This window comes from Protopterus annectens, chromosome 12.part0 (genome assembly GCF_019279795.1).
Source record: "Protopterus annectens isolate FY-2018-M chromosome 12.part0, PAN1.0, whole genome shotgun sequence".
NCBI classification, from domain to species: Eukaryota; Metazoa; Chordata; order Ceratodontiformes; family Protopteridae; genus Protopterus; species Protopterus annectens.
In genome coordinates this window covers 904,770,153-904,788,976 of record NC_056746.1, presented here as the reverse complement: position 1 = coordinate 904,788,976, position 18,824 = coordinate 904,770,153, and positions in this window count along the sequence as shown.

The following is an 18,824-nucleotide window of genomic DNA, read 5'->3' as shown; positions in this document are numbered from 1 at the left end:
GAAGACTTGAAGACATGATCTCCTTGTTTAATTTGATTCACTTGTCTGGCAACATGGTTATGGATAAATGTCTGATACAGGACACTCATTTATTATATGCAAGCATTGTTGGTTCTCCCAGGATGCTTGCAGAATTTGATTATTGATTTATTTAGTGATTCAGTTTTGTTGATTGGGTTAGTCCCACTATCTATGGCATATTTTCAAGGGAGCCCCTTTTAAGTATAATAATTATAGACAGATTGTCCAAAATACTGTGAATGCTCCAATTCTCTTCTGTAGAGAGCAGAGAAAAGTGTTTCTTTCATGAAAAAGGTGTGAAAGATGGTTAGTTGTTTATTTATTTAATGCATATTTGATCAGGAATATCTAGCTACAAAGTTCCATTTCACTGGAGTCCCTTGTAGCTATTCACCAAACTATACATAATATGAAAATAGAGTGATGAGTATAATACAAAGTGAGGTATTAATGTGTGACAATCTTTAGAATCCTAGCCGCCCTGCACTCCCAAGAAGTTTTTAGGCCCTGTAATACAAATAACCCAGAGCAGGGTAGAACATTTCCATATTTCCCCTATCCATAAGAGACAAACATGCTAAACCTTTGATTAATTTGTGGTTTCTCATCCATTCATCCGGATTACATTTGAATAGAGTAAAGGAGGTACTTTGCTTTATGTTTAAAGGAAGATGATTCCAAAGAAGTAGCATTCTCTGTGATACATATCTGTCCCTCCAACATGTTCGGCTTATGTTGTAGAGAAGACTAAGATCTTTTCTATGGGGATTTATTTCACCGTTGGACATTCAGATGTGCAGTAGATCAGAGAGGATATTTTCTGTTCAGGCTGTGTATATGAGGCAGAAATCATACCTCAGTAGCTGGTATGATACTGAGAAGAAGGACAAAGCTTTGACATGATCAGTGTAGTTTTATGATTTAGGTCCTTAATTTTCTTGGCGAGAAAGCTTTGTAGTCATTCTAGTTGTATTATGTGTTTGGGCAGGTAAATACTGAAGAGGGCATTATACTCAATTATCGGCCCAATAAGTCTTGAGTACAGTGGAATAATCACACCCCTGGACCTAGATGCCATTATAAGCTGAGCAATGAAAAAATACCTTCTTACAATAGTGGATACATGGTGATAAAAGGGCAGTTTGTTATCCCTATAGGTTCCCAGGTTCATAATTGCCAAATCAATGTTCAGGGGTATGTTGCTGATGTGATAGGTACAGGGAATGTTATATTTGTCAAAGGTGGTTAGACATTTCTTGGCATTTAGTGTTAGTCCATGGTTATGACACCAGCTATTTGTTTGGGATTGACCCTCTTGGAGGATATTGGTGGCCTCTGGAGAGTTTATGATGGCAAGAAGTTTATAGTCATCTGCAAACCTGTTCAGCCACATACTGTTCACATTATGTTTGACCTCTGAGAAGTAAATGCCAAAGAGGAGTGGTCCAAGGACTAAACCCTGGGGTACACTATTAGTGGCAGGTCTTTTGGATGAAGTAAAACCACTTTCCCTAACTTCTTGGGTTCTATTAGTGAGTCAGTTTGCTCTCCAAATTAAATAAGCATTAACATGAAGTTGTGACATTTAATCAAAAATACCTGAGTTGGGATGGTGATGAATGCCATTGTGAGGTCTAGAAATGTGGTGTGCCCTGATTTTCTATCATCCATTCCTTCGGTAACCTTCTCAAAGGAGTCAAAAAAGTTAAGAGGCAAGAGTTTATAGGTTAACTATATCCTTATTTATTAATTCCATAATGATCCTCTCCATAGCCTTACAGACAAGGCTGGTCAGACTTATGGGTCTATAATTAACCGGTCCATTGATCCCACAAATTTGTGCATGGGGATGACTGATGCTGTCTTCCATCTGTCCATCAGAAAACCTGTTTGGAGACTGATATTGAATAGCTTCTGTCATGGGTTTCACTGGTACCGTTTCAGGCTGGTCAGTGGGCAGCCTGGTATGTTTTTTCTGGCTCTATAGAAACAGTATTCTTAGCTTTGAAAAGTGCTTTGAGGACTTGTTTTTGGGAGATTTGAGATGGGGGGGTGTAGATGTGGGTATGTAATCTTGGAGGTAGTGGGAGAGGGGGATGAAGTTGTAACTAAATGTATCCATTAGTACACTGGCTGTGTTATCAGGGTCTGAGTATGTGATCCATTGTAGTGGGAGAGGGGGATGAAGTTGTAACTAAATTTATCCATTAGTACACTGGCTGTGTTATCAGGGTCTGATTATGCGATCCATTCATCCATCCACAACCCTTTTTCTCATTTTTGCACATGGGATCAGGGTGTTACTTTAACAGTGACAATCATTTAGAGCCAAAGTTCATACTGTCAGGTGGAATATAAATATTTTATTAAGCATAGTAGTGATAAAAATATTCATTGATCTGTTTAGGGTAGTGTAGCTGTATGCAACTATGCAACATTAAATAACATATCATCTATAAATATTGATATAAAAGATTGATATTAAAAAAAATTGGAGTTTAAGACAGTGAAAAGAAAACAAACAAAATGTGCAGTAGTAAAAAGGTGTGCATTCTATTATTATGCTTGAAATTTAACTACCCTAAAGAAAAAGAGGAAGACGACTAAAGGTTATATCTTTTATAATATAAAAATGTTAAAGAAAATGATAAGGTAACCTCAGATTTATATGAGTTCACAGGAGCACATCCGATTAGTTATGAAATGTGTCTTTACCTGTTTATAGATTGTTTTTCACAAATATTCTGAGGCTGAAAAGAAGCTTTTTCAGGGATTTTCCAACATGTACTATAAACAAAGAATCTTTTAATTTTGAAAGTGGAATCTGAACAATTTTCTCAGTGGGTGTATAAAGATCATATACATTCCACTGCAGCAGCAAAAGAATCTGAAGGAATAAAAACTGGTGGAATTGAGAAGACTAGGATCTTCAATTGAAACAATACTTGACCTGGGAATCATTTATGATAGTTGTCTGAGGCAGAATAGCTGTGACGAGAACAGTTGGAGTGAAGCACATAAGAAATAAACAAAAAAAATTATTATAAACTGCATTGATGATGTTGGCAATTCTTGCACAACAGCACTAAAGAACTAAACTGAAAGAAGAAATTGTTTTCAGAATGATGCTATGAATGTAATGAGAATGGGAAATGAGGAAAGTGGATCCAGTCTAAGACACAAACCTTTTAGACTACCTTTTAGAACAAAGAATTACAGGAGAATTATATAATTATTTAAAAGTTATGAATCCAAAAGTAGCCACTATCTTTGGAATACCAAAGACACATAAAGGACTGGAAAACTTAGTTTTTAGACCCATAGAAGATGGGCGTGGATCAAAAACATACCCTTTTGGAGTAGTCATAGATAGATGGTTGAAACAGCAGGTAATGAATAGTGAGCATATGCTCAAGGATTCTTGGGACTTTTTAGGAAGAATAAGGAAAGACCTTTGGGATAAGGACATAATATTCTTAACTACAGATGTAGTAGACTTATTTACATCCATCCCTAAAAAAGAAGGTCTAGAATTATGCGGAGACTGTCTTCATAAGAGTACTGTGTTAGAAAATGATAAGAAAGAGTTAATAATAGAATTTATGGAAATCGATTTTGATCATAATTACATAATATTTGATGGAGAGTATTACAGGCAACACAAGGGCCTAGCCATGGGGGCTTCTTGTGCCCCTGTATTTGCCAATCTTGTACTTTTAGAGTGGGAGCAAAATCATGTGTTCCATAGTGAGTTCTTTCAATACATGAGATTATATCTGAGATTCCTGGATGACATTTTTATTTTATGGAAAGGTTCAGAGAAAAGGATAAAAGACTTGGTCCAACATTTAAATGAAAGTACAGGATTTTTAAAATTTACATATGTATATGACAAAAAAGGAATAAATTACTTGGACACATACATAGAGAAAGATAACAATTGCTTTAAATCCAAAGTATATAGGAAACCATCCTTCAGTAATTCCTATTTGCAATATTCAAGTGACCATACAGTAAGACAAAAGAACAGTATAGTAAAAGGACAATTAATAAGAATAGCCAGAATGACCTCGAAAGAAGAAGATTTAGAGGGTGAACTAATGGAGGTAGCTAAAATGTTTCAAGAGAGGGGCTATCCAGTGAAAATTATAAATGAATATGTGGATTATGTCAGAAATGAATGGGGGAAGAAATATAAGCCACTATTAGGGAATCCTAGCATTTTAAAAGAAGGAAAAAATATAAAAGAAGAAGAAAATAAAAGGTTGAAAGAGCTATGATTGTCCCATATGGTAGTAATGCATTAGAGGTAGAAAAAATTGTAAATAAAAACTGGGCCATTCTTAGGAACAACCCGAAATTGTGGAATATTGGAGGTAGTAAACCTAATTTTGTCTACAAAGTAGGCCCAAACTTGAAAAAGAACTTCGAAATGGTTACTAAGAATTGTAGTAGGTATGGTGCCACATAATGTGGTAATTGCTCCCAATGTAAGTATATTTGCACAGAAGAGAAGATGGCAATTAATAATTTCTTACAAACTTTAGTGAGATTTGAGAAAGGGAACTGGCAAACTATAGGAGTAATTTATTTGGCTATGTGTAAATCCTGTCCCAGTTTTTATGTAGGTAAAACTGAGAGAAGATTAAGGGACAGGATATACGAACACACATACCAAATAAGTACCAAAAATGTCAACAATGCCCTATATAGGCACATTAGTAACTCCCAGGACTGTAAAGAATTTAGATTTGGTATTTTGGAAAAAGTGTTAAAAAATCCGAGGGGTGGAGACTACAAAAGCCATATAGAGGAAAGGGAAACTAAATGGCAAATTAAATTGCAAGCAAGTCAAACCCCAGGCTTAAATGAAGTAATATCAATAAAGCCATTACTAAATAAAAAAGTGGAATTTATGAAATGAATTATAAATAAAATGTTTTTATAGATAGAAAGTGGAAATGAGAACAGTATTTTATATAAGAGGCTTTTAGAGTATTTATATGTATTTTATGAATGTTTTAAGGAGTGTGTAAAAGAAAGTTTGTAAGTTTGTTGCACTTTAAATATGTCCCATCAGTTTTGAATGAGTGACATTATCATTTTAACAAAGTATATAAAGGGGGAAATGTTCAACATATGTAGATTCTGATGAAATCCCTGGGCATAGGGAAGAAAGCATTCAATCTTGTGTAACTTGGTTTGTAACTTGGTTTAATAAAGTATCGGCGAGTGGTTCCAAGTCGTGGCAGTCTTTTTTTCTAAATTATAAGACACAAACCTGAAGGATGAAGATAAAAAATATTTTGTATCCATGGTTCAGGGTGAGTTAAGGGCAGAATTTTCTGGAATGAGAAATGTGATACTGTTAGATTTTGAGGAACTGTCAGGAAACCAGTTGACATATAAGTCTTTAGGTATTTTATGATAAAACTTTTGAGAATTCAAATTCATGATGTTGTTGTTGTGTCTTTCGGCTTTTCCCGGTTAGGGGTCGTCACAGCGGAACTCCGGTCCGCTAATGATTGGCAGTAGATTTTTACGTGCCGAGTTGCCGGCCCTGATGCACAACCTTCAACGAAGGAACGCCCATTCACGCATGTCTCCACACAGAAGACACTCTAGCTGAGAATCGAACAGGACAACATCTTACTGTGAGGTGACAACACTACCGCAGCACCACCATGCAATCACTAATAAATGTGTTGAAAGACAACTCTTTACCACAGTTTGAGTGCCAAACATCTGAAGACTGCAGAAATAAAATCAGATGACCAAAAGCTGCACCATTCATTGGAAAATGCACTCTGACTGAAAAGCCAAATGAACATGCAAAAAATATTTTTGCAGAGGACAAATCTTAGTCCACCTCATTACTTAAGGATACTAATTCCATAGTTAGAAAATAACAGTGCAAAGGCAAAGGCCCACCTACACTGAAAGCTTGTCCCACTTCATTACCCACACAGTACAATTTAAGTTAAATAAATGCAAAATACAGTATCAGTGTAGCACACCATGAATATAGAAGACTGTGAAACAGCACTAAAACTGAGGGGCTACTTGAACTGAATAACAGCTTCACAAGAAAAAAAATGTTAACAGCATGCAAAGAAGCTGTCATTCAGTTTCAAGGGCAGCACAACAATTCTTCAATCTCACTGACATACACCCCACGAAGGAGGTGATGTAAGAAGTTTCATACAAAAAGATGAATGTGCTGTTGATGGTTGATTTGAACTTGGAAGAAACACATACAAGATCAAAGCAAGAGTTATTTGCATATACTTGTGCTTTGTACATAAAAGGAGCATCAGTTTCATAAGTAGTTTGTACTGAAAACACAGAAGAAGAAATGAAGAAATGCTGCAAAACTATTTCAGAGGTAAAGTAAGCAAGAGTATATTGGTTTTATGGACTGGAGGTTGTCAGAAGGTTGTATTTAAAGTAAGTCATAATTTATTTGATCATATTTAAAAATTGGTAGAAAATCACAGAAACACACTTTTATCGTGGACAGCCGAATATGCTGTTGTTAGTGTGGAGATCTGGGTCTTTTAACAAAGGCTTGTCCATGAAAAAGATATGGAATTTGTGAGAAGAGTGGACATAGTAGGAATAAGGATATATGAGACTGTACTGAATGCGGAGAGACAAGCTAGTTTTGTCAGTTTTTTTAAAAGCAATCGAGTGAAGAGAAAATATGATTATAATTACAGACGCTTCGGTAGAACAGAATTAGATGTCTGTATTATCAAGAAAGTTTGAGGAAAAGAATTTTATTTGCAAATTATATTTCTGATCTTTTTCAAGGCTACAAAATTGTAGATATGGAAGAAAAGGAATCAAATGAAACTAAAGAAAAAAAAATGTTCATGTGGTAAAGGGTAATAAAAAGAAAGAGAAGAAGTAGGGTAAAGAAGAAAAAAAACTATTAAAATATGTAATGGGAAATTCAAATGTTTATACTTTTCTAACCAGCGAATGTGAGTAGAGTAAAAAGAATGACATGCAATTTTACATAAGCAATAATGCCCAATATGGGGGGCATTTTCAGGGAATTAATGCACTTCCAAGGTGTTGTGAGGCACAGACTTGCACGCACACACACACACACACACACACACACACACACACACACACATGTTCCTTTATATTTTATTTATTTTATATTTTACGCTTGATAAACAGCAGAGACACATTTAGCAAGCTATATTTGATTGGATGCCTCTCTAGGTAGCTTGCTATTTCCAGCACAGAGCTATCCCACCCAGAGTCTTTTATCCATCACTAGGGAGATGTGTGGAACTGTGAGTAACTAGCTTTTCATCAAAAGGAAATATAATTATTTAATTTAACTTAAATATTTAAGTTGTACTTACAGTGACCTATGTGATGATATGTCTTTGTATTTTTCTGCTTTTGTCCATGTTTTAGCCAAAAAAGATACCTGTTTGCATATTTGTTTGTTCTAGGACCTTAGTCTTGCATTTTAATTTGCAGATTTGCAGTTTTGCAGTTGTGGGAAGATCGTGTTTCGACAGTATTCTGCACTTCTACTTCCACAAGTAGAATTACTTGTAAAAGCTGTCTGTATTTTAAACCCTGCTAGGCCATAGTCTTGTGGTTTAATTCACAGCTGTGGCAGGACTGTGTACTACTGCCAGATGTAAGCCTTAGTCATTTATTATTCCATTTACTGGTAAAGTTCTGCATAGTTTGGTGCCTTAAACTGTACTAGAAGTTCAATAGTGAGAGAATTGTCTCTTTTCCAGTTTGTGCTTCAGTGCTTTTATAACCTGCTTATCATTTACCTGCTTAAAGCTGCATTCTATGTCTGCCCCATCCCCCACTAACAAATTCTGAAAGAGGCCCCATATTAGATGTATTTGATGGGATGCCTCTCTAGCTAGCCTGCCTAAATAATTTTCTCAACCATCCCACACTTTTGCTGTGGTGTTTTTATAAGGCTGTTTCTCTGGCCTCCACTTTTTATGGTAATCTGATTTCCAAAGCCCCTCTCTTCCTTTTTCATTGCTATTGTCTTTGTAGAAGCTATTTATGTACTCATCCCAGACATTGTTTTCCAAAGATTCATGATACTGACTGCCCACCCAGCAAACCAGTATTGCTCTTGAGTTAATCTCCTTTATTACATATTGTCCCCTGCTCATTTTCCTAGAGGTCAGCAAAGCTTGGAGTTCTAGCCTGGGTGTTTGCTTGGTCTATATGAGTCAGGATATAGAGAAAAAGACTTGTAGTGTAGTCATTTTATTGACCAGAGGGCTCACTAGTTAGATTTCTGTTTTTTTTGTATGTGCTGCTGTAAATTTTGAGTATTTGCATGGGTTAGTGGTGCCCTGTATAGTAGCAAACACCTAGAAAGCAATTTTTCCCTGTAGAATGGTCCATAAAACTGCACCCTGTAAAGCAGCAATATAGAACAAATACCTTGCATACTGACAAGCTTAGAGCAGCTAGTTGGACATTGAGTGGCAATTCCTACAGACTTTTTAGAATTCAATATTGTGTTAACATTGAAATTAATAGAATTTAGTACTACTTAGCATACTCTACCCAATAAAGCATCCTTATAAGTCTACACCAACAAACCACCCTTAATAGCATTCTAAACCCAACACACCACCCCCTGTAGTTCAAATGACTTTTCTCTAGCCAGCTTGGTGGATATGGGCATCCTGAGATAATGTAGCAATTGTCTCATGTTTACTAACACCCACTTAATCCTTAAAGCAGTATGCGAGATGTGAATTTACAGAGTGGCACTGGAGGCTAAACTCTTGCATACAAGTGCACATCAGATACACAATACACAGATAAGACTAATGTTTGCTGAAACACTTAAAAGCAGTCTTCCTAAACAACAAATATTGCTTAGACCACCCATTTTCATAGCTATGCCTCAGCAAGTCTAAAGGCACTCCATTAAAACACCACCTAACACCACACATACAGTCACTCTCAGTGGAGCCCCAAATACTAAGCCCATAATGTAAGCAAACACACTCCCCAGGACTCTCACCATAGGGGACTCCATTGTAAGCTATACTGATGCCCCTCTAACCAGGTGGAACAAGGTGAACATAACTGTTAGTTGCTTATCAGGAGCCAGGATCCACCAAATCATGCACTCACTCATGTCATTACACCACAGGTACCAGTATGATTCCACCATAGTCCATGTAGGTGTAAATGGCCTGAGATGTACCTCCTTGGACTATATGAAGAGAGACGTTATGGACTGTGTGTCTCAGGCTGGTATGCACCTAGCACTGGGTAGCATATTATCATCACCAAGAATGATGCCACAATATGAGCAAAACATGAGTGATTTCAACAACTGACTGTCTCTCTGGCGTAATTTTAAGAGGATCCAATAATTGTCATCTTGGGATGACATGGTTAACAGACCATGTTGCTTTGCCAATGATGGTTTGCACTTTTACCCTCTAGGCGTTTAAATACTGGATAAAACTTTATTGACTCCCATAGTGCCTTTTTTAGGAAATGCCAAATTGACAAACCTGCTGACATAGCAAAACCAACACAACTGAATTGCAAGGTGTTACTGCTCAATGCCAAGAGCCTAAGTAAAAAACTTCACTCCTTACAAACCTTCCTCACACTTGAGAATATAGACATCTGTGCAGTTACCAAGTCATAGTTTAAAGTGGCAGAATGTGCCCTGACAGTGCAAGGTTTTAGTGCTTTCCACACTTTTAGACAAGTAGCTGCACAGACCAGGGCTAAAGGTGGAAGTGTCCCAATATACATTATCAGCAAGCATATCTTTAGGGTGGCCAGTCAGGATTATGTGCTGGAGTTCCTCCATGTGCAGATCACCATAGACAAAATCCTGTACCATATTATAGCCAGCTATAAGTAACCATCCATGTCCCAAGAAGCTCACAATGCAGGCTTAGACCTATCCAACATACTGGACTTCATGCTCACAAATATGGGAGAAAGCTGAACTCCCCCACCAATGTCTTATCGTACCAGGTAATATCCAAATATAAAGCTGTTCCCTTAGAAAACAAAATCAACTCCATAATCCCAGTAAAACCAGTAAGAGTTGAGAAGTATTCCAAGGCAAATTACTTTTGATTAAGTGATTGTTTGTTAAAATGCAATGCCCCCCCCCCCCAAACTCTGAGACCACAGTAACCTATGCTGAATTGCTCTCAGAAACTCTGTACAATCATGTCAATGTCTGCATACAGGCTGCTGTACCTACCAGAAGTAAGCCCAGGACTAGTCCCAGAAACAAACCGCCTTGGTAGCATCCCAAATTAAACAGGATGTGCAACAAAAGGACAAAGTATGTCAAAAATCAGAAAGAGTGAGTCCCATAAAGATAAAAACTATCTCATAAACTAAATAGGCAACAGAGGGATAATTAGGTCAAGCAAAGCCAACTTTGAGGTTAGCCTCTTAGGTAAAAGATAACCATAAGGTCTTCTTCAGCCATGTCAAAAACTCAAGGGCAGCACACAGCAATGTGTTGAACTGATGGTTAATGGTGCCACATTCACCAATCCTGGTAATATAGCAAACCTGTTAGCAGACAAATTCAGTCCCAACTCCCCCCCCCAATCCATCCCAACCACCCCCCAAAAAAATATCCTCAAAAATAACCAATCCAACTATAACAAGGAAGCATGTACTGGCTGCACTTGCTAAAGCCAAGATCACAGCCTCAGTGGGCCCCGATAACATCCAAGGATCCCACTTGAACAGTCTAAAACATGACTTATCAGGACCCCTGGCATCATTATTTAACTATAGTGTTAAAACTGGCTTTGTGTCACATGACTCGAAGACTGCAACAGTCATTCCCCTTCATAAGGGAGAACCTTTAACAGATCCTGGAAATTACAGACCAATTAGTCTGACTAGTCTTATTTGCAAAGCCATGGAAAGAATGACCATGGAAATTGTCAACAAGGACACCTCCAGACACTGCATCTATCCTAGTTTGGCTTTGTCAAAGGAATGTCATGCTTACTGAATCTGGTAGACTTCTTTGAAAAAGTCACTTAGTCAATGGGTGAGGGGAAAACTGTGCATACTGCCCACCCAGATCTGGTTAAAGCATTTGATACAATACTCCACTTGGGCATTGTCAACAAACTTATGGAACTAGATATAAACTCCTTTATGGCACACTGGATACTAGCTGGCTCACTGATAAGACCAGGAGGTTAGAATCAGACAGCCCACCTTCAGAAAGAGACCAGTTGCAAGTGGAATCTCCCAGGGTTCTATGCTAGGCCAACTCCTCTTTAGCATTTACTTCTCAGATGTCAAAGCCAATAGTTCATAGTTTACATGTAATGACTAGGCTAGCTGCCTCTGTGGGCCATTTTGACCCTAGCTTATTCCCTTGGAGAGAATCAACCCCTTTATCTCTTGCTTGTGTGGCAAACCCCTTAACCATTATGCCAACCTCAAAGTTTTTTTTGCCAACCCCCAAAGTGTCAAAGGCCTCTGGCTAACCAAGTTCACAGATGATTGCAAACTGGGAGCAGTCATTGACTCCTCCCAAGATAAGAACACCCTTCTTGAATGTCTAACACAGACAAATGCTTGGTGCCAAACCCATGGCTAAAATTTCAATGCTAAGAAATGCATTATAGTACCTTTCAGCCTGCCCAGATAACTACATCATCAATAAAATACCCCTAAAAGTTGATTCATTAGTAAGGGATCTGGGAGCTAATGTAGATAGTAACCTAGCCTTTGACCAACATGTGTCCAAGTTAGTAAGAAAATCCTTCTATGTTGCTCAACTTATAAATAAGGGCATGGCATCTATGTCCAGAGAGGTCATCATATCAGTGTACTCGGCCGTCATCAGACCCAGTCATACATTATAATGCCTCCTTTGGTATGTACCTGACCGAACACATGCAGCAACTGCAACATCCACAAATACTCCTTACAAAAATAATACAGGGAGTAAACACAATGTCCTACGGTAATTGTCTCAAAGCCCTGTCACTTTACTTGGTATCATACAGACTTCTGAGAGGTGATGTTTGCCTAGTATTCAAGGCATCTCTGGACCCTGTTTTGATGAACTTTTTCCACATCCACAAAACAAACAGCATCAGAACTACTAAGGTAAAACACCTATATTTTCCTTGTGACATAAATAGGATATATTGGAGAGACAGATATGTTTCTGAGAGAATTTTTATTCCCTGGAACAGGCTCCCCATCCATTTAAAGCAGAGTCCCTCCCTATCCCCTGTTTAAGCGCAACTTGGAACAATGGATGGCTAATCAGAAATTCACCCCTGGTCTGGTGCCTATGCCTTTGATGGACATAGGAAGTCAGTAAATCACCCCCTTACATAAATCAAATTTCTGGGTTTTACGGCTAGGCTTATAAGGGCCCTAGTGGTCATTAGCCTAGTATATACCTATGAACCTATAAAAATGGCTGCTACTAGCTCTTGTCTGAGCATCACAGCACTTTGTTATACTGCTGTGAATTAGGGGACTTATTTTTAACCATGAATCACCTAAACATTAACACCATGTTGGAGAACGCTCATTCTCCAAACAGGGTGAAGATGTGCACTTTGCTTCCCCCGTTCTCTAATGCAGAAAATGAATGTTGTGTGTTTGTGGCTATTACAGTTATTTCGAAGTTAGAAAGAAATTCAGGTTATGGTGTCTGGTGGGAGTAATTTCACCCTTTAGTCTAGATGCATGTTCTGGTCTAGTGATTGTAATTTTTGGGGGTCTATGAATAATTGCTTTGAATGTGGATGTTATAAAACATGATTTGTTACCAATTAATGATTTAGGGATTGAGAAAGAACTTGCAGGTTTATGATTGATAAACATGCATGCATGCACTGAAGAAAAACAAGAGAACAGTTTTTTTAAAGATGTTAAACCTTATTTCCTCAATGAAAAGAAAGAAATATGGGTGGGCAACTTTAAATATCCTTTAGAAAAACATATAATGGGCAAGAAAGGTACAAGACAGTGTAAAGGTGTAAGAAGAGGAAAAAGGGTTTTTAAGGCAGGTAATTTAAGAAATGGACTCAGAGAACAATATACAGGTTCATAGGTTAATAGATGATTACTAGGCTAATGACTTAAGAGCACTTACAAGTCTAGCTAGTATAACCTGATTTTACCAAATATATGGCTCCTAGAGGCAAGAGGATGGCATAGGTTTGTGTCTATACCTTGAGTATTTTATAGATTGCCCCTGTCTATAAGGTTTATTGGCACTATCCCAGGTGTGAATTTGCAATTTCCCATCCATTGATCCAAATTGCATTTGAAGAGGGCCAGGAAAGGGTTCTGTTTAACATGAATAGGAAGCCTGTTCCAAAGAAGGGGTAATCTCTGAGCCATATCAGATTCACAGGCATGTTTTGTTTGAGTCACTAACTAGGTTTAGATCGCTAGATTGGATGACCTCATGTTGTTTGTCTTGTGGATGCATAGCGGCTACATCAGGGCTGAATTTATGAGTGCCTTGTAGGTAGGGAATAGCTCACCCCTTTATAGTCGGTAGGAGACAGAGAAAAGGGATAGGGTTTTTAGTCTTTCCACACAGGATATATTGTTAACACCCTGTATTTTCTTTGTGAGGAACCTCTGAGGTCACACCAGCTATTGTAAGTGCCTAGTCAAGTACATGCCAAATGGCATATTGTACTCAGTTATTGGTCTAATGATGGCTCAGTAAAGTGGACTGATAACTTCTATGGATCTGGATGCCATACCTTTACTTATATGCTGTGCCACATAGAACTACTTCCTCAACACTATGGACACATGGCAGTCAAAATTCAAGCTACTATCTATCTGTGTACCTAGATCGCTCATTTCTACTCTTAGGCGTGTGCTATTAATGTTGTAATTTGCATGGGTATTTGGCTTCCCAAAGGGTATGATAATGAATTTTTTTTTCACATTTAGTTTTATGCCATAGTTCTGCCACCAATCATTTACCTGATTTAGACTCTCCTGAAGGATATCTACATCATTGGGAGATTCAATGATTGCTCACAGCTTGGAGTCATCAGCAGACTTTGTCATCCAGAGCCATTTCACATTAGCCTTGACATCAGAGAAGTATCTTCTGAACAGGAGTGGTCCCAGCATTGAGCCCTGTGGCAAACCAGTAGGAACTGGCCCCTTGCTAGATTTGAATTCCCTACTTTAACCTATGTATCCTGTCTGTGAGCTAATTGGCTATCCATCTGATGATGTAGGGATTTATGCCCAGTTTTGCGATATTGTCCAAAACATATTTATAACACCTGAATGAGGAACTCAGCCAAATTCCTTGGCCAGGTAAAGGTAGGTTGTATGCACTGTTTTAAACTCATCTACGGGCCTAGTGACTTCCTCAAAGAAGTCCACCAGATTTAGTGGGCACAACCTGCCCTTGACAAAGTCAAATTGGGTTGGGTCTAGTGGTTGGAGGTTTTCTATGTTATTATTTATCACGTCCATGAGTATCCTTTCCATGGCCTTACATATAACACTAGTCAAACTTACGGGTCTGTAATTTTTCCTGGTCTATAACTTCCCAGGTCAGTTGATGGTCCCTGTTTATGCAGAGTGATGACTGTTGCTGTCCTCCACTCTATCAGGACAAAGTTGGTCCAGAGGTTCTAGTTAAATAGAGATCCTAATGGCCTGATATGTTCCTGATTTAATCTGTTTAAAAGGTAGCATGGTATATCCTTGGACCCCACTGAAACCATGTTTTTTGCTTTAGAGAGCACAGTGGTAACCTGTTCCTTGGTGATAATTTGTAACAACTAAATGAAAACTCCAGCCAAGCTAGAACTCCCACTGAGTGACCTCTCAAACATACAACAGCCCTGTGTTTCTTATGCTTAGTTAAACACTCTGCTTGTGCTGTGCTGATGAGGTCATAACAAGGCCGAAATATGCATATCCATAGGTAGTGGGGTTTGGCTTTATTGGCATGAAATTGTCCATTGAAACGACTTAAAAGTAAATAAGTCATGGGCATTCAGAATTGCCATATAACTGAAACAACTGATGTTCATAATAGTCATTTCCATGTATCCCATGAGCCTCTGATACAAGGGTTTTGAGAGGTCACTTGGTGGAAGTTCTAGCTTGGCTAGAGTTTTCATTTAGTTGTTACTGATTGTTTTTTCTGTGCGACCTTCTTGCTCTTTGTTTTAGTTTGTTAGTTGAGATAATTTGCAATCACCCTAATGGCAATGGACATCAGCTGGGTATAACAGCCCTGTGCTTCTTATGCTTAGTTAAACACTCTGCTTGTGCTATGCTGATGAGGTCATAACAAGGTTGAAATATGCATATCCACAGCTAGTGGGGTTTGGCTTTATTGGCCTGCAATTGTCCATTGAAATGACTTAAAAAGAAATAAGTCAGGTATATTCAGAATCACCATATAGCTGAAACAACTGATGTTCATAAGGGTCATTTGTATATATCCCATGTGCCTCTAATACAAGAGGTTTGAGAGGTCACTTAGTGGAAGTTCTAGCTGGACTGGAGTTTTCATTTAGTTGTTACTGATTGGTTTTTCTGTGCGATCTTCTCGCTCTTTGTTTTAGTTTGTTAGTTGGGATAACTTGCAGTCACCCTAATGTTAATGGACGTCAGCTGGGTATACCAGCCCTGTGTTTCTTATGCTTAGTCAAACACTCTGCTTGTGCTGTGCTGATGAGGTCATAACAATGCTAAAATATGCATATCCACAGCTAGTGGGGTTTGGATTTATTGGCCTGAAATTGTCCATAGAAACAACTTAAAAAGTAATAAGTCATTGACATTCAGAATCGCCACATAGCTGAAACAACTGATGTTCATAATGGTCATTTGCATATATCCCATGTGCTTCTGATACAAGAGGTCACTTAGTGGAAGTTGTAGCTTGGCTAGAGTTTTCATGTAGTTATTACTGACTGTTTTTTTCTGTATGACCTTCTCGCTCTTTTTTTTTTGGTGATAATTTGTGGAAGAGTGGTGGTGGGTATTTCTTGGGAGAGAACTGGAGGTGATAGGGAAGTGAAATTTGAGCTGAATTTATCTGCCAGCAGATTTGCTATATCATCTGTCTGAGTATAGGTGATGCCATCTACAACTAATTCTGCGCATTGTTTGGTGTTGCCCTTAAGATTGTGGACATAACTGAAAAATGCTTATAATTATCCTTAGCTTAGGAGGCTACTTTTGCCTCAAAGTCTACTTTTAGAGACTTGACTAGTTCCCTGATTCACTTTTTTAGACTAATGATGACATTTTTGCTCTGTTGTGCACATTTCTTCTTACTTCTCAGCAGGATTTTCTTTTTTTTTGTTGTTGTTGTTGTACAACTTATTAACACCAGGAAGTCCACCAGGGTGGCTTGTTTTTGTAGTTTGACCTGGGCTTATTTCAGTCTGGTACTGCCGAGATTATGCAGTTTATATGGTTGTACAGGACTTTTCTGTATGCCACTACATAGACTTCAGTGTTTTCTGGGTTTGAGAGCTTGGAAACTGGCTATGCCATCAGTCTATAGGAGGTAGCTTGCCTTAGAAAAATGCTTAGTTTTGGGGGTTAGTTGGGTTGTCTAGTTTTATCTTTATTTTAAGGGAGACTGCTTTTTGGTCTGATCTTACCAGAGAGGACATCACACCTGGGGAGGGGTGTGAAGCCCTCTTCCATATTTGTGAGTACTAGGTCTAGGAAACTTGTACTCTTAGTGGGAGTGCAGGCTAGCTGCTCCAGGTCATTTGAGTTTACAAAGTCAAGAAATATTTGGACCTGCATGTTTATTATTGTATATGCCTCCTAGTTAACAGAGAGGTAGTTAAAATCATCCATGAGTATGGTATTGGGCAGGATGGTGAGTGATTCAAGTAGCTTCAGGTATGATGAATGGGTTTTCTGGCTCATGGTGGGGGTCCTGTAGCTAGCATGTATAAGGTAATGGATTTTTCCCATAGTTAGTTGGACATGGAGTAGCTCAAGCATGCCATCTTGTTTGACTAGCCTTGATATGTGCTTATTCTTTATGTAGATAGATACACCTCCACGTTTTGCTCTTTCATGCACAGTGAGTGGTTGGAACATATGAAATTAATTATACCCATGCACTGCCAGAATACTTTCTGTAGCTTTGAACCATGTTTCAGTAACTGAACAGATGTCAGCATTCTCCGGGGTGAGACAGCTTCTAGGGACAGCACCTTCTTGTTGAGATTCCTAGCATTGAGCAGTAACATCTTTAACTTGTCCTGAGTAGCTTTTGCAATGCTGGAAGGTTTGTCTGCATGGCAATGCCCAAAAAATGGCACTATAGGTGTTTATAATGTTTTGGCCAATATCCAAAAGCCTAGAGGTAACAAGTGAAGACCATCCCTGGCAAAGCAGTGTGGCCTGTCAAGCATGTCCTCATAGGCTGGCAATTATTGGACCCCTTTAAAATGAAACCAATAACTAAGCTAATTGTTCAAGTCTTTTGGTATTGTGGTATCATCCTCGGAGATGGTAGAATGCTGCTCACTGCTGTGCTCATACCTGCCTGGGACACATATTCTGAGAGTTCAAGCATATCTCTCTTCATATAGTCCAAGGACATATGTCTCAGGTCATTCATGCCCACATGGACTATGACTGAGTCATACTGATACTTGGGGGTAAGTGACCTGAGTGCTTGCTTGATCTGGTAGAGGCTGACCCTTGACAGGCAACTAAATGCAACCTTCTCCTTCTCTTTGTCCAACCTGGTAAGAGATATATCAGTATAGCTCACAATGGAGTCTCCTATGACCAAAATATTGGGTTGTGGGGTGTTTCACCTTATGGGCTTGGTAATTGAGAGGCAATGACATGTGGCTTTATGTGTTGTGATGGGAATTGTCTTATTTGTGCACATGCAGAGTTTTTGAGGACTGCACCTGAGAGGCCTTAGAGGTTTGGTTAAGTTAAATGTGATCACCTCCGTATATGTGGGTCTGTGTGTCCAATCCTTTGTGGGTGCAGTGGGTGGTGTGTGTGTGTGTGTGTGTGTGTGTGTGTGTGTGTGTGTGTGTGTGTGTGTGTGTGTGTGTGTGTGTGTGTGTGTGTGTGTGTGCGTGTCTCTGGTAAGCTGTCTCTTGCTTTTTCTGTCTCTACATGATAGTCTAGCCTCCAATGTCAATGTGTAACTACATCTCTCACATACTGTATTTGTCTGTTCTAGAATTAAGTGCTTGTTGGTGTATATAAGGCAATTGCTACATTACCTCAGGATGCCCATGTCCATCAAGGAAAGTATCCATCCATGGTTGCAGGTCTTTAATGTGTATAATGTATAATGTAAAACAGATGCATTTTGAGCACTGAGAATCCTGGGTGCTGTAAAAATGGAATGTAGACCTAAATAGTCCTAACTAAATGTATAAATGCTGCTCACCATGCAAATTAATTGCCTCATGAGTATCAGAGAGCTGAGGTAAAGTTCCAATGTAGTTTGTATAGGGAATTTCAATGTCTGGTGATTGCGTATATAAAAGGCACCACTAACTGCTGCTGCAAAAAGAGAAGCTTTGCTCAAAAGCAAGGCTTATGTATGAGCAGCAAAAAGCAGGTTTTACACTAGCTACACCCTAAGGCCAATCAGGTAAGCACACAAGCTTTCCACCAGCAATTCCCAGCTCAGGTAGGTGAAATCAGACCTCTCTTGCCACAAGAGTGCAGTCTTTGACCCTCTTCATAGGTTCATAGGTGTTTACTAGGCTAACAATCACAAGGGCCTTTTTAAGCCTAGCCAA